The sequence below is a fragment of the Ceratotherium simum genome, chromosome 19, assembly GCF_057802395.1.
Source record: "Ceratotherium simum simum isolate JZ-2026a chromosome 19, ASM5780239v1, whole genome shotgun sequence".
NCBI classification, from domain to species: Eukaryota; Metazoa; Chordata; class Mammalia; order Perissodactyla; family Rhinocerotidae; genus Ceratotherium; species Ceratotherium simum.
The window spans coordinates 28,901,421-28,916,309 of NC_141918.1; the positions used below are offsets into that span (position 1 = coordinate 28,901,421).

At 39.4% G+C, this 14,889-nt stretch overlaps 1 protein-coding gene across 1 annotated transcript in view; it reads left to right on the plus strand.

The window, feature by feature from the left end:
- The first annotated feature begins 280 nt into the window (after positions 1 to 280).
- PRDM1 (PR/SET domain 1) overlaps positions 281 to 14,889 on the plus strand; it is a 101,390-nt gene continuing 86,781 nt past the window's right edge. Inside the window, exon 1 of the mRNA XM_087443940.1 lies at positions 281 to 355. The gene's annotated coding sequence lies outside the window, so the exon portion shown is untranslated. The remainder of the gene's footprint in view (positions 356 to 14,889) is intronic.

A 14,889-nucleotide genomic window follows, 5' to 3' on the forward strand; every position in this document is an offset into this window, starting at 1 on the left:
TTCCAAGACTTCTGGGAGGCTTAACTGGCTTCTCGGTTTTTACCCCCAATATCCACCACGAAACAAAAGCTAGCTTTCCTAAACTCAATAACAATAGGAGAACTGGTTTAAGCCACCTCTGGGTAGGCAACCCCCACCCCCGAAGCCCTCCTTTAGACTCCAACCTGCCTTTAGGTATGTTTGTGTAATCAGAGACTGATTGTAGCAGCATTGCCGATTCTCCCCGGGAAAGCTTAGTTTGCATTCATTGAAGTTGCTTGTTTTCTAGATTTATCTAGGTGAGCAGAGAAGATGCCACTCGGAAGATAGCTGGGCTTCCTGCTCGACGTCTTCAGGAGCTGGCTGAGCTGAGCAGGTGTGCGGGTTACGATTGCCATGAGGAGGGTGACGTTAGAAGGTCTTTAAAATGTTACGTTTGCGATTTTTGGAAATAGATTTTCAAAGAATCAAGACCACAGTGGCAAAAAAAATATCTGGGCTGGGATTTTAGTGAAGAGAATCACGCCCAGGGTTAGGAATATCGAGAAGAGTGGTGATTTGGGGCTCTGCTATTGCTTAATCTGTAAACACTGGCAATGTTGATAGTTCTCTTTCTGGCATTAATTATTCGGTATTTTAAAACAGGGTAGAAAGAGGGACGTTAAGATTGACCATCACGGTCAGTTTCAAGGATAAAATTCCGTGTCACCAACTTGCAAGTGTAAATGAAACGCAGAATCAGATACACCTCATTTTTGGAGTGTTAACTTTGTATCTTTTCCGAGTCTATGAAAGTGCAGGGGAGTAAGGGCATCTACGCTAGTTGAACAAGGGCAGGAGCATTTATTGCTTGTCAGTCACGTAAAAGCTGCGCCCAAAGTTTTCAAAAGCGCTGGCACTGTGGCGAGGGGGGCGAGGAGCGGGAGCGGCTCAGGGGATCCGGCTCTCAGCGGTCCTGTGGTGGATGCTGTTAGTAGATCGTCCACCGGTGACGCCGCGGGAGGCCAGGGGGTCGAGGTAAGACGCCGCTAAAGGGGGATCCGGCTCAGGACAGGCTCTCCCCCAGGGTCCTTGTTGAAGAAGCACTTTCTACGGTGAATTCTACTGAGCTCAGCGTGTATGCAGCTAGCGGCTCTCGACTGCACTACATTAGCTTGAATTGTGAAATTAAAAAAAAAAAAAAAAAAAAACCCGCAGCGACGCTTCCGCTTGAAAAGTGGGGACGTGTGACAGAGCAGAGATGGCTTGTTTACTACGCACCTTTTTCTCCGAGCTCGAGCTCCTTTTTGTAAAGTCGCTCACCTCCCTCCCGAAAAAGGGCGGGGGGGGGCATGGAATGAGAATTACCAGAATGTTGCGTCCATTTGGACGAGATGAGAAGGAAAGAATTAGGGGTCCTGACATCAGGTCGAGAGGACTCTCGAAATCGGTTGTGTTCGTCATTTTGTCTCGAGGTCCGCGGGGCTGCAGGTGAAGGGGCTTATGTAAGACAAGCTTCCAGAGAAATCTTTCCCGGGGTGCCCCTGCCGTCACAAGCATCAGTCCTGCTCGTAACTTCTTAAATGTGGCTTTCTTGGAGCAGATTTCGCGGCTTGGATGGCTGGGTGTATACACTGTAAGATCATTTTCAGCGCGCCAGTCTGAGACTGCATTGGGAAGGCGGCAACGGAGAGTCGCGCCGTCCGCCCCGGTCGGGTGGCAGTGGGCATGTCACAGGAGCCTCCGCAGACCCCGGATCATCCCGACGGCTCGAGTTTTTTGGCCGGCAGAGAGGAGAGCCCCTTGCTGAGAGGACTAGAGCGCGCCTTCTCTCCCACCTAGCACCCCGCCTAACTCCATAGCAGCCGCGCACTTCCCTCTTCCCGGTTTGAAAGCCAGAGAGATGAGTCAAACTCAAACTCTGCAGAATGACAATCCGAGCTTCTCGCCCAGTCTCATCCTCCTTCCCCCACCTCCCCGCCCCACCTTCTCTTAGGTCCTCGATTCGAGGCAAGTGTATAGTTGAGGCTTGAGTGGAAGAGGGTCTGGGCAGGTGCCATCCAGTGGCACCTACCCAGTGTTGTCACGTTCTCCTTGGGGGCCGGTGTACCAGCGACTGCCTCTCCTTTTGACACTGGGCTGGGCATGTGAACCCAGCCGTCTCGGCACTCCGGGGCACAGTCCCGCAGGGTTTTTGTTTCTTTTTTCCTTTTCTTTTTTAGCGGAGCCTTCTAGGAAAATATTTTTTTTACGTTTAACTATTTTGATGTAGTATATAGAAACGAATGACAAAATTTTAAAACGGGGGTGGGGGAACAAAAGGCAAAAGTCTGACTTGGAGGTGTTTTTACTTAACAGTCATTGCTGAAACGACCACTGTGCAGGACAGAGGAAGAGCGTTTCTGAAGAGAATTGATAGAGTAAAACCTTTAGCTGTAACGTGACAGGAAAGACACAAGTGGGAAAAATAATAAAATGCAGAGTAGATACATGATACAGAAGATTTGAGAAGCCCAGCTTCCACTGAAAGCCTTGTGGAGAAAAATTATTTGGTTATTTTCACAGTATTACATCTCCCTTTGAACTAAACTTTTTTTTCATCAGCCAACTAGACTTGGTTCCTTAATTAGGAAGAACAATGAAGTTTCCAGCAGATGTAGTTAGCCACAAACTCTGATCCAAAATAATAAGTAGAATTAATTTTAGGGGACATCTTTAGTTTATAAGGCCTGAAATTAAAATATGATGTTTTTAAATGTCGTGGTACAAAAACATAAGGGAACATATTTGTTCCAGAGTCTATAGTGACTCCATTTCCTGGCTCTGTGTTGAAAAAGCCTTCATTCAGTAGGATATAATCCTTCAGCTCTCTCACTCAAATACCTCTTTATTCAAACTTAATTTCTTTCTGATCAAAAAACATTTTAGGAAATTCTACTTTAAAAGTATTTCCTGATTTTAAAAAGTCACCAAGACAGGATGAAATCCTTAAAATACCACATGATCCTGACCAGATCACACAACTCTTTCTCGTAACCTGAGTGTTATAATCTGCTTAAGCAGCTATTCATGTAAATATAGTTTTTCAATATGCATAATTTAATCTGAATTGATGTTGCCAAACACTGAAATATAAGCACAAAGGTCAAAGTCTTTGTAATAATTGTCAGTGAAATGTGATAATAACTGGTTCTGCTCAGTGAAGTGAAAGTTAATTAATGATCAATCATTTCTAAATTGAATATTCAAGATTAAGACAAATTATTAAGTGAGATGTCCAAATATATCCAGTTCTTAATTCTTTTGGTATCATGCCTTTTAAGCTATGTGGTATGTTAAAGATTTTTCATTGTAAATTATCTGCTTCCTAAGCATTGGAAAAAAACAGAAAGTTAACATGTTTTCTATAGCATTCAACCCCTCCCCTGACAAAAAACCTATAGTTTGGACTGTATTTTAATGTATGCCGTGTTTTGAAATCTCTTTGGTTGTAAACAAACTTCAGCCTCTGTGCAAGAATAATTTATCATCCTTTAGTAGATCTTTATGGCTATTTTAAATAATAAATTTGAAAATGTAAATACCAAGAGAGAATATTACAAAGTGAAGTCTGTATCTTCCTGGGAGTTCATATCCATTTGAGTCTTTGGGCTTATAAGTACATTTCATTTTATAGTGATAAAATCTCTGAAGGCGACATAGGGCTGATATTATCATCTCCTTTATCTGCATTTAAAACCAGAATCCTGTAGTTCTGAGACAAATTAAATGTTTCTGCTAAATAGACTGTCTCCTGGGTTGGAGGCACATCACCAAGATTTTGGTTTGCCACATTTAAGTAAAGAAAACAAATACCGGCCTTGCCAATGCTACTGTTTATTTCTTTGCTTCTTTTATGAGTGTGTGATTCCTTCACTGACCTGCCCTGTACTATATACACTGACCTACCCTCACACTATACACTTACAAACTGTTTTGGAGTTCTGCGCAGTAAAAATCTTCCTGATAGGCAATCTAATTTAAATGACAGACATGTATTGAGCACATAGTATAAGAGGTGGGGTAACAAGTGGAAGACATGGAACCCAGTGTTTACAAACAAAAATGCCTCACAAATAAACATAAGGTACTGGGATGGATCACCTTACTTTCCCCACAAATTCTTCTCATAGAAAACTTTAAATTTTGTCCTAAGTAACTTCTTCTAGCTCCTAAACTGTTCGTGAGCTTTGTCTTGCATCATGGAAAGCCTGAAAGCATGGGCCGGGCTTATAATTTTTTTTTAATCATTTCTTTCAGTTTGTTCTGTCTTTTTTTAATACTAGGATAATTGCTGAATTGATAGTACAATTTTAATCCTTTCTTAAAAAAGTTACTTATTTGTTCTGTAAAGCTAATGACATTTCTCAATTGGACTTTATTAAGGGTCTCCTCATATTTGGGAAACTCTGCAGCCTTGACTGCTTAACTGGTTAGAGGTGATGATCCTGCATTTAGGACGGAAGGTTCCCTAAGGACTGCTGTCAGTCCACTTATAAGCCTTTTTAATGGAAACAGGTTGGAGAGGTTGTCCTTAGAAAGCTTGTACTCTCCATATTTATAAAAGGGATTTTGAAGTATTTCTTTACTTATTGGAAATTATAAAATAATTGAAGGCGTTACAAACTGCTGGAAAATAATTAAGAGGAGAAATCTCTGGGCTTTGTAATGGGTGTTTGAAGAAGAGCTTCGAGAGCATGTATTGAAAAAAGGAACCATACCATCTATTTCAGTAGTATTTTATTGTTTGGTAGTTAAATATGTTGGTTTTTTTGCCCTTCAAAAATGTACCTTAATTCGAAGGAGATTTTTCTTTCAAGATTTTAGCCACATTTGCTGGTAACTTTGAAACGGTTCTGTAAAAACATAAAGTTGCGTACACAAAGTTGCTTGTGTAAGCAGTAGAAGGCTTTGTACACCACACAGAATGTCTTTCAACAGTTGCCTGAGTAAAATATGTGTGGGGTTTTTCCTAATGAAATTTTAAATATGGTTCTCTGAATTCTAATACAATCTGTGGATGATATATGAACAAAAGCATGTGTGTCAAACATTGCCATTGCAGAAGAGAAATATTTTGTTTCTTTTGACTGGAACACTTTAAACTTTAGTGATGGTGAGGCTTATTGCTTTAAAGAGCTCACTGCCTGTAGTATTTATTCGCGTCTGACAACTGAGAGAGTAATGTTTTGTAACTAATTCACTTAATAAGATGATACTGTATGTTTAAGCAGAATTAAAAAGTAAATTGGTATTAGATTTTAGAAATATTCTATTAGAAAACTGTGTATGCTTAGATTTCCATTTTACATTCATATACATAATTGTAAAGTGCAAGGAGTTGGAATATGTGAATTTTAAGTATTTTTATTACAAATTTAATTTGCATCTGGTTGTGGTTTTCTAACAAGTTTGTTATTACAGATTAACATTTGCTGCCTCTCACAGCATTTCACACTTGAAATATCTGTGAATTTTATTTTGAGTCCATCAAACTGGAAGTTTGTGGCTAAATATTAACTCTTTTTTCATTTTTTTAATTAAAAGGGTACTTTAGATATAAGAGAAGAAACATACTTGAAAAAACTTTTTAGGATACTTTGTATTTGATAATGTTTTCTGTCCCTGACATAAATTAATCTAAAAGATGCAACATTTTGGTTCATAAGAAGTTTAGACTCTAAGTACACCCATGAGTCAAAAGGATACACTGAGTAGTTTCCTTTTGTACTTTCGACAGTTAATTTTACTTTATTTAGATTTTTACTTCTCCCAGGATGGCCGATTTCAGTCTCTTCATGAGTCAGACTCAGGGAAGCCAGTCCACCTGGTGTAAAAGAAAATGACATTAATTCCCAATTTTTCTCAGTACTTCATTCTTTCTTCTTCTCACACCATTTCCTTGTCAGCCCAGAGACTGGTGGTCAACTCTCACCGAAAGGAAATTTTATCATTTATGGTTCTGCCTCTGCTGGGCTGGTAACATCCATCTTCCCTTATTAGGTTGTTACAAATCAACCTGGCTGTGGTTTTGCATTGGGATTTTTAAAAAGAAAATACACATGTACTTTTTCATCCAAATTTAGAAAACACACTGTGATCAATTAGAACAAAATTTGTATACAAAAGTGACACATAATGCTTTTGTTTCCATTAAACCAAAGCAAGACAGCAGCTTCTGGAAAGTTTCTGGTTAGTGATTAGGTGGAGCACTGTACCTTGGAACCAGAGAGAATTGGTGTCCCAAGGACACAGCAGACCCAATGTCCTTCCAAACCCTTCCCCATTTGAAGCCTTTCTCCATCTGGTCTCTCTCCCCAGCTCTGCTCATCAGAATACTGTCTGCTCCTGAAGGTCCAATGTAGACTTGATTCCTGGGGAATCGGTTCAGCCAGTGGCAATCCTTCTGCGGACTTCTATTGCATTTGATGCCACTTCTGTGTTACTTGCCTTGCATTCAGTCCTCTTGCACTTGAGTGCCGTTGTGTGATGGGCTCAAGTATACCAAAGTCGGCCTTCTGGTCCCCTGTCCTCAAGTAATGTGGCACTGGCTCAGGGCCTTGAGTGTGGTAGAAATAGACTTGGACTCAGTATTTCTAGCAAACTTATGTAACCTTTGGAGTTACTGAACTGCAGTGCTTCAGGTTCCCTATCAGTTAAACGTGGAGACTTGAGATGAAATGATATTTGAAAAACTCTCCCACTTAAATCCAAGTTTCAGAGTATTTTCAGAGTACTTTGGTTTAACTTACATCATTTTTAAGGTAGGGTAAAATAGGTGACCTTCCTTTACTAATACATTTCAACTATACCAAAAAGTCTAGAGAATAATATAACCAACACCTATCTCCAATGTACTTCTCTCTATGTACCTATCTCCAAGGCACATCAAAGTCATCTTTGCTTCAGCTTTTAAAAATATATACATTTTTTAAGTTAAAGCCTCTTTTACTCTTTCCCTCTCTTTTCCCCTCTCCCTAACCAAGGTTATTCCCATGCATGGGTTTTAGACTTATTACATTTGTATGTATTCGTAGTATCGTTTTTGCTTATTTAAAAATCTGACATAAATAGCATCATACTGTATTCATGTGTTCTTTTTAACTAAACAATTTTTTTTTTTTTTTTTTGAGATTTACCCACACTAATATATGCTGCTTTGGTCCATTGCATTATCAATGCTGTAGTATTCCATTAATGGACATACCATCATTAATTTATCTATTTTGTAATGTTTGCTCTTTCAAATGACACTGCTGAGAAATTCTCAAACATGTTTCCTTGTGCACGGGTTAATTGTCTCTCTAGAGTACTACATAGAAATGGAATTGTGGGGTCATAGGCTATGCATGTTTTCAGCTTTGATAAATATCACTGAATTGCTCTCCCAAACGGTTGCACCAATTTACACTGCTACTAGCAGTATGTGAGAGTTCCCCTTGCAATTGTATTGTCACCAACACTCGATAAGGTCAGACTTTCAAATATTTCCCCACTTTACATGGGTATGAAACGGAGACTCTTTGCTATTTTAAGTTATATTTTCCTAACTGCTAATGAGAATCAGCATCTTTTCACTGTTTGTTAGACTGCTGGCTTTCCTCTGCTGTGAATTGCTTGTTCTTATCATTTTTTAATTTGGGGTGGTTTGTTTTTCTTACTGACTCATCATTCTTTTTCTATCCTGGATTCTAATTGCTTATTGGTTATGTTCGCTATAAAAATATTTCCCTATTCTGTGGCTTAGCCAGGCATTGTTTATGGTGTCTTTAAAAATGCATAGGTTTTATTTTTAATATCATGAAATATATTTCCTTTAGAGTTTGTGCTTTTGTCTTGTTTAAGAAATTCTTCCTTAGCCTGAAGTCATAGGTATATTTACCCATATTTTCTTCTAAGTTTCATAAAGTTTTGCTTTGTCTTTAATCTACCTAAAATGTATTTTTGTATTTGATATGAGGTGGAAATCTATTTTTCCTCCCAAATGGTTATCTAATTGTCCAAGCACCATTTATTAAATAGCTCATCCTTTCCTTGTACTTTTAAAATGCTACCCCCATCATATATCAGATTCATACGTACACCTGTGTGTCTCTTTTCTTTTCATTGGTGGATTTGTCTATGCTTGTACCACTACAGTGGTGTAAATTGCTTTCTGTCTTGACAGTCTGGCAGAGTGAGTTCCCCAACGGTGTTCTTCAAAATTGTCTTGGTTATTCTTGGCCTTTTGCTTTTCCATTAGATTTTAGGGTTGGTATATATATATATTTTTTTTTACAAAGTGGAAAATAACATTTTTTTTGGATGCTAATATCTACAAATAACTTTCTGTGGAATTTCAAGCTGGGAATATTCATTTAATATGTTCTATATTTTTGGATCTTCATTGAATGGCATTATGTAGTTGATACGCAACTACCTCCCAATCTGCTGCTGAATTTGGCTGTCATGAAGGAAAAGTTAATTCAGTTAAAAAAAAAAATCAAAATTTGACTAAGCTGAAGAGTGCTCAGTTGCAAAAACTGAAGGTTTTTGTTTTCTTAAGTAGCATTTGAATTGAGATGTAGAAGGAAGGCCAGGTAATCGCTTTCTTTTCTCCTTTTGTCATTAAGTAGAACTAGAACAATGGGTGTTATTTGAGAGCAGCCCTCCTAACCTTTGCTGCTCTTAAAATGCCTTCAGGTCATCACAAGTTTCTTAGTGGTGTTTTAATTTTTTAATTTAATGTTTAACTTCAGAGAGAATTGTTTAGAAACATTTACCTTGTTGAGCTGCAGGGAAATGGTTAGATAATGGTGTCTATTGGTGAAGATAAGGGATTTCATAACATATTTATTTTGGGGAGTGATTAAAAACAGGATTGTCTAAGTTTTATCTAATTGGACATTTACTTTGAATTCTCTCATCCTTAAGGCATCTAGTATTGGAAATGAAATTTGATATTAAAAACTAAGAAGATATCTAGGGCTTTGATTTTTAAAATGTATTCAGCTTTATAAAACTTAGAAACTACTTTGAATTATCCTCGTTGACTATGAATTTACATCGTAATTGTTTTATAAATATTTTAAAGTTTTTTTCATACTTATCTTATTGCCTTTGTCCACTGGAAGAAGAAATGATATTTGAGACATCCGATTCATTCCCTTCTATAATTTACTGCAGGTTGGCCCTGGGTGTGTCTGTGTATACCTATAGAGAGTGCAGTTTCTGGTTCAGAGGCCTGACTTTTCCCAATTTCTCATCCATTTTCTGTTTTGAACTTTACTTGGCCACGTTCCTCAGCTGTGTGTGGCCAAAAGGAAAAAAAAAAACAGAGTTAGCCATTCTCCTTTGGAGCCTTCAGCAGGATTATATATTACAATGTTGGGAGTTTTTACTCCCAATGGTTTCAGTTTGTGGGGTTTTTTTTTGTTCTTTAGTTGGTTTATTCCAAGTTTGTAAAGACTAAGACATAACCTAGTTGGAGAATTCCTTTACAGATAAGATACACCTAGGAACATGGAGTTAGAGTTGAAGATAGTTTCTCATTTATTCATTCACTCATCATACATATACATACATCTAATGACTAGAGTGACCATATAGTTATTATCCAAAGCAAGACACTTCTGAGAGTGAAAGGGGACATTAGGAACAGCAAACACAAACCAGTGTCTTCCCTGGCAAACCATCAGGTGCTGAGTACTGTGTATCGTGCTTCCTACAATCAGGAAGTTTTTTAATAACCTAGCTAACTCTCTCAGGACGAGAAAGGAAGGGGAAGAGTTGATTAGAAGGAAAGGGGGCTTCTCTACAGGCCCTGCCCCTATTAATATAAAACAAACACCCAGAGAGTGCAGGTTTATTGGGTGCTAAGTGTGCCCTGGCTATCATCTGCTGGTTTCATTGAATCCATACTCTGTCTTGGTGCTGCTTTTCTAGAAATTGTGTCTCTACCTTGCTTCCTTACTATCCTTAGACTTTTTTTTTTTTTTGAAATATAATTGACAACACTGTATTCATTTTAGGTGTATCTTACATTAAAAAAAATACTTTAGCTTCTGCATTTCTTTTATTTTGGACTGGTAACATACTTCTTGCCCTAGTCTTTGTTACTATTTTTCTTAGTTTAGAGTTAAGTTAATTAGATTTCCAGGCCATTCTCTAGACAAACTCAGTTAGCTATTTCTTTTGAGCACCTGAGAAGAAGGCCTCCTCATAGCACATGTGCTTTTCATTCCCGTCTAATCTCTCAAGTCATAGGATTTGCAGGACTATAAAGAATCTGAGAGGAGTACAAACTTTCACCTCAAGTCTGGATCTTGCTGATTTGTGGACACGCGTGTCCGTGACTCTCAAAGCAGAGCAGCATTGGGTGCCTGTAGTCCAGCATCGTTGCTCTGAAGTCTGCCTCTTCCTCCAGAGGGAGAGTGAGTGGTAAGAGGAGCGTGATGGATGGAGGAAGGGATTGCCTTCCCTTCTGGAGCAGACAGGATGGTAGGAGGGATGGATTGTTTTGGAAAGAGTTATTTTGTTTTTGTGGATAATAACCCCCCCGCCTTTTCTGAAATCTATACCTGAAAGTACAAAATATGGGAGTGTGTGTTTGGTGACAGTCAGATCAAAGGTTCCCAGGGGCCTGAACTACCTGAAAAGGGAAAGGGGGTAGAGGAGCTCTCTGCAGCCTGACCTCTCCATTCTCACATTGTAACCAAATTTTCCATAGGCACCTAGATAAAAGCCCTTGGGTCTGACCTTCCCTGGTGCTTCTGAGAAGGAATGTGTATCTGTGTGTGGATGTGGTAAATTTGAGCCAGTGGAGGTAGAAAAAAGACAGTAACATACATGCTAATATAAATATTGAAACAGATTGTTCATCTTTCATCAGAGCTCCTTGATTTAATCCCTTTGTTCAGCAATAATGAATGTAACTATTGACTAATATTGTTTAAAAGGCTGGTATTTGTGGCACCAAAGGTGAGCGTAACCTGAGTAACTTCTTGACCCTTTGCAAATATTTACGGGTTGAAAGAATATGGTTTGACAAAAGAGCCAAGTGAATTTGTAGTGGTTTACTTTCTGGTTTTCCTACAGTTCGGAAGATAACTTATCTGGAAAAAAGGGAAGGTTTTGCTTGTGGAGGTGCGATAGATTACTCTAAACCTCATTCCTTTGCTTTAAGGGTTATCGTGTTCTTGCTTTGTTTTTAAGTTTTTAGAAACAAAATCTGGATGAATTTTTTTTTTTTTTTGAGGAATGCTGCTGATAGTGGTAACAGCATGACACATAATGCTGTTATGAATATACTAAAGCACTTTAAAATATTAGGGTCATCAAAAGTTACATCCACTTCCATTTTATACATTTTGGAATTGTGATTAAAAATATATGATCAGCATAAAATGACTTTTTCTTAGAATAGATGTTTAGTTAAGACGTATCCTTATGAGCTTATCAAAACAACTGTTAGAAATGATCTTTTTGTGAAAAGGAGAACAACCTCCCCAAAATAAATGTTTTGATGGAAACAATGAACTCCTTGCTAGATTTCCTCTTCTGGTTTATGGTTTTCCTAATAATGTCATAAGTTTACAACAGGACTGATGCCTTTCATTCTCCAGTCCCTTTGTACAGTTAAGTGCTGGCTGGAATCTTCTCAAGGCTGAAAGAATGACACATTCAAGAAGTCTTTGACAGTGTTTAAACACCTCTTATCAAAACTTAATTTCCATGAATGATTGATTTTGGCACTTGATGGAAGGCTGAAGAATGTTCAATTACCCCATTTTCATGTGCTAATGAAGCCGAAAGTGACTTAAGGGGATCTCTTTACACTGTGGCAGCCTGTTTGGATATGCACAGGACTCCTTAGGTTTCTCTCCCAGGGTTTGTCTCTCTTAAATAGTTGTTTTACTGAGCAACTGTGGCTAATCTGTCTGCTTGGCCACGGGCCTTGGCCTTCCTCTGTCAAGTGGACTGTAATTAGCAAAGCTGTCAAACCAGGTGTTTAATTTCAAGAGAATTTATTTTGTACCAATCTTCCAGTAACTTGCAAAATCAATGAGGTTTAGATTTTCTGTTTGTTCACAGGCACTCCATGGGTATTAGGTTTTGAGTAAAATCAAGATGGAAAACATTCTAAACTGGGAAAAAAACAAACTTTCAGTTTCAAACTTTGGATTTAAAAGCTTGACCATTAGATTCAATTTTTTGTACACTGCACTAGAATTTTTATTAAAACATTTAGTCCAAGCTTGCCTGGAAATGTAAGTATAAAATTTAAGGATTTCCTGCCCCCCCTTTTTTGAAGGGAGTTGAATGAGGCAGAAGAAAAATTGCACTATAGGAAAATACTTAAGATTCTCCCCACTAAAATATATGCTGTTCGTGGATTTAAATCTTGAGGATGATGCTACATATTCTTTTATAATCATCATCAATCTAATTTTGGTATTAAGAAACCAGAAAACTTTAGATTAAGTATCCTTCTGGATTGAGACTCCCTTGGAGTTTATAATTCTGTGGATTCCAGAAAGGTTATTTCTCTGGCTTCTGAAGACTTCTCAGGCCTGAAGTAAGTCACAGAAATCCCAGATGAGCCACTTCTAGCCTAAGTTCAAAACAACAACGGTCCTCTCCAAACTACTTATTACTTCCTCACAGGTTGCACTTCCTTCTAATGAATGTGTCTGACTCCTCCGAGCATGGAAAGTGCTGTATTCCTGGGAGATCAGATCCTTGTTTAGATTGAGGCAAGCGTGCAGTGTGTAAGCACTTAAGCCTCTCCTTATAGTTGTGTTCACACTCAGCCAAGACCAACAGTGTCTTTTTCTCTATGGATGGAATGTCATTTAACTTCAGATATCGTTTTATCATCTGTATGTCCTTAGAAGACACCTTCGCTTTTCCTCCATCTTTCCACCAGTTATCCCCACGCCATCCCCTCACTAAAAAAAGAGAACGAAAATAAGATCGTTACCGGAGATCACCCAAGTATCCTCAGGGTTTGGCTGGTACACATAATGGAGAAATTACTCTCTGCTTTCCTGTTCTGTGGGGTGAAGACCGTGTCCTCGTCCCTGGTCTCCGTCAGAAGCTGCCTGTCTTGCTTCCTGCTCAGGCACTGTGTTGTAGTGGGAGAAGAGTAAGAAGCTGGAAGGCAGGCATCCCTCTCGTGGCCTCTCTACTTTAACAACAGAGCAAAGTCATCTCGCTCCCTGGGCCAGGGTGTATCATAATAGGTTTAAAATGTCTAAGGTTTCTCCTAACTCCCACGTTCAGTGACTGCTTGTGCCACTTGTATATAATTTGGAAGGTGTACCAACAGATGATAACATACTGCACTCAAATCAATTATTATTATTTGCAGTTTCCCCAGTGTATTTCGCTAGGGCTTAGTCACAATGAGATCCGACCTGTTTTCTCTTCCTTCTGAGTGACTTCTCTCTCATTTTTTCTTAGTTTGCTGCATTACCCTTTTACATGTTCTGTAGGACTTGGTGAATCAAAATTATTTGAGGCAAAGGCAACTATCATTTTTGTGACAATACTATTTGAGCAGACCATTCGTGTAAAATTATCTACTATTTCATCTTCCAAATCATATGTAACTGAAAATGAAGGGGAGTTGGCAATTAAAAAGTTATAGTCAAAACTAATTTTCTTGGTACTTTTCATCTAATTTCTTAAGACTTTTAAACAAAGGAGATAATATGTACACATTATGTGAACTTTTCCCTTCTTTACTCCCGGTGACTTTCTCCTACTGTCACTCTTCACTCAAGGGTTAGCAAATCCGAGCTTGCCTCCTGGTTCCTTTTGCGTCACATGGGGCAGCCGTGTCTCTGTTACGTAAACTCAACTTCTAAACCTCTCTCCAGCTCCAGGCTCTCCCAGCGCCAATTCTTCCTCCACAATGATGTCAGTTTAAGCTTCCTAATGCACCAGATGGTACACACTATGAGGGCAGGGGCCGGGCCTGTCCTCTTCCCACTCTAGCCCTGGCTGTTTGTTCAGTGAAAAATGGGCCATTTTGATGAAATCTCTTTTTATCTCCAGAGCCTCTAATGGCTTCACATTATATACAAACTAAACTTCAAGCACCTTAATCCTGCATTCTTGTCAAAGCCTTTTAGGAAATGACCCCAACATTTCTCACATAACTCACACTAGTGGGAATTCTCTCCCAGGCTTACCTTCCTTCCTGTCCTTGGGCAGGGGCTGGGTACCCCCCGCTCAGGCCTCCCTGGAACTCTGCACTGGACCCCCACCCTTTCAAAATTGTGTTCTTTCTTTTGCCCCTTTTCTTTCTTTATAACATCAATGACCACTTACTGAATATTTACTAAGTGCCCAGTACTGGGGATACAGACAAGGTAAGTCAAGCAGTTTCTGCTTTCTAGGATTTTCTTCCCTCCCGGACTGGCAGGTAACATCTGAGGGGGGCGGGGAGGAGTTTGGTGGTGCCCCTTTCCTGAAGGAAGGGCAGAGACTAGAGACTGGCTCTTTTTTTTTTTTTTTTTTTGTGAGGAAGATCCACCCTGAGCTAACATCCATGCTAATCCTCCTCTTTTTGCTGAGGAAGACTGGCCCTGGGCTAACACCTATTGCCCATCCTCCTCCTTTTTTTTTTCCCCAAAGCCTCACTAGATAGTTGTATGTCATAGTTACACATCCTTCTAGTTGCTGTATGTGGGACGCGACCTCAGCATGGCCAGACAAGTGCTGCGTTGGTGCACGCCGGGGATCCGAACCAGGGCCGCCAGTAGCGGAGCACGCGCACTTAACCGCTAAGCCACGAGGCCAGCCCTAGAGACTGGCTCTTGATTCATCCCTGTTTCTCTAGGGCTTTGCCTGATGCTTTGCTTAAAATAGATATGTGATTACTGGCAATCTCTTTCCGCTCTTTCT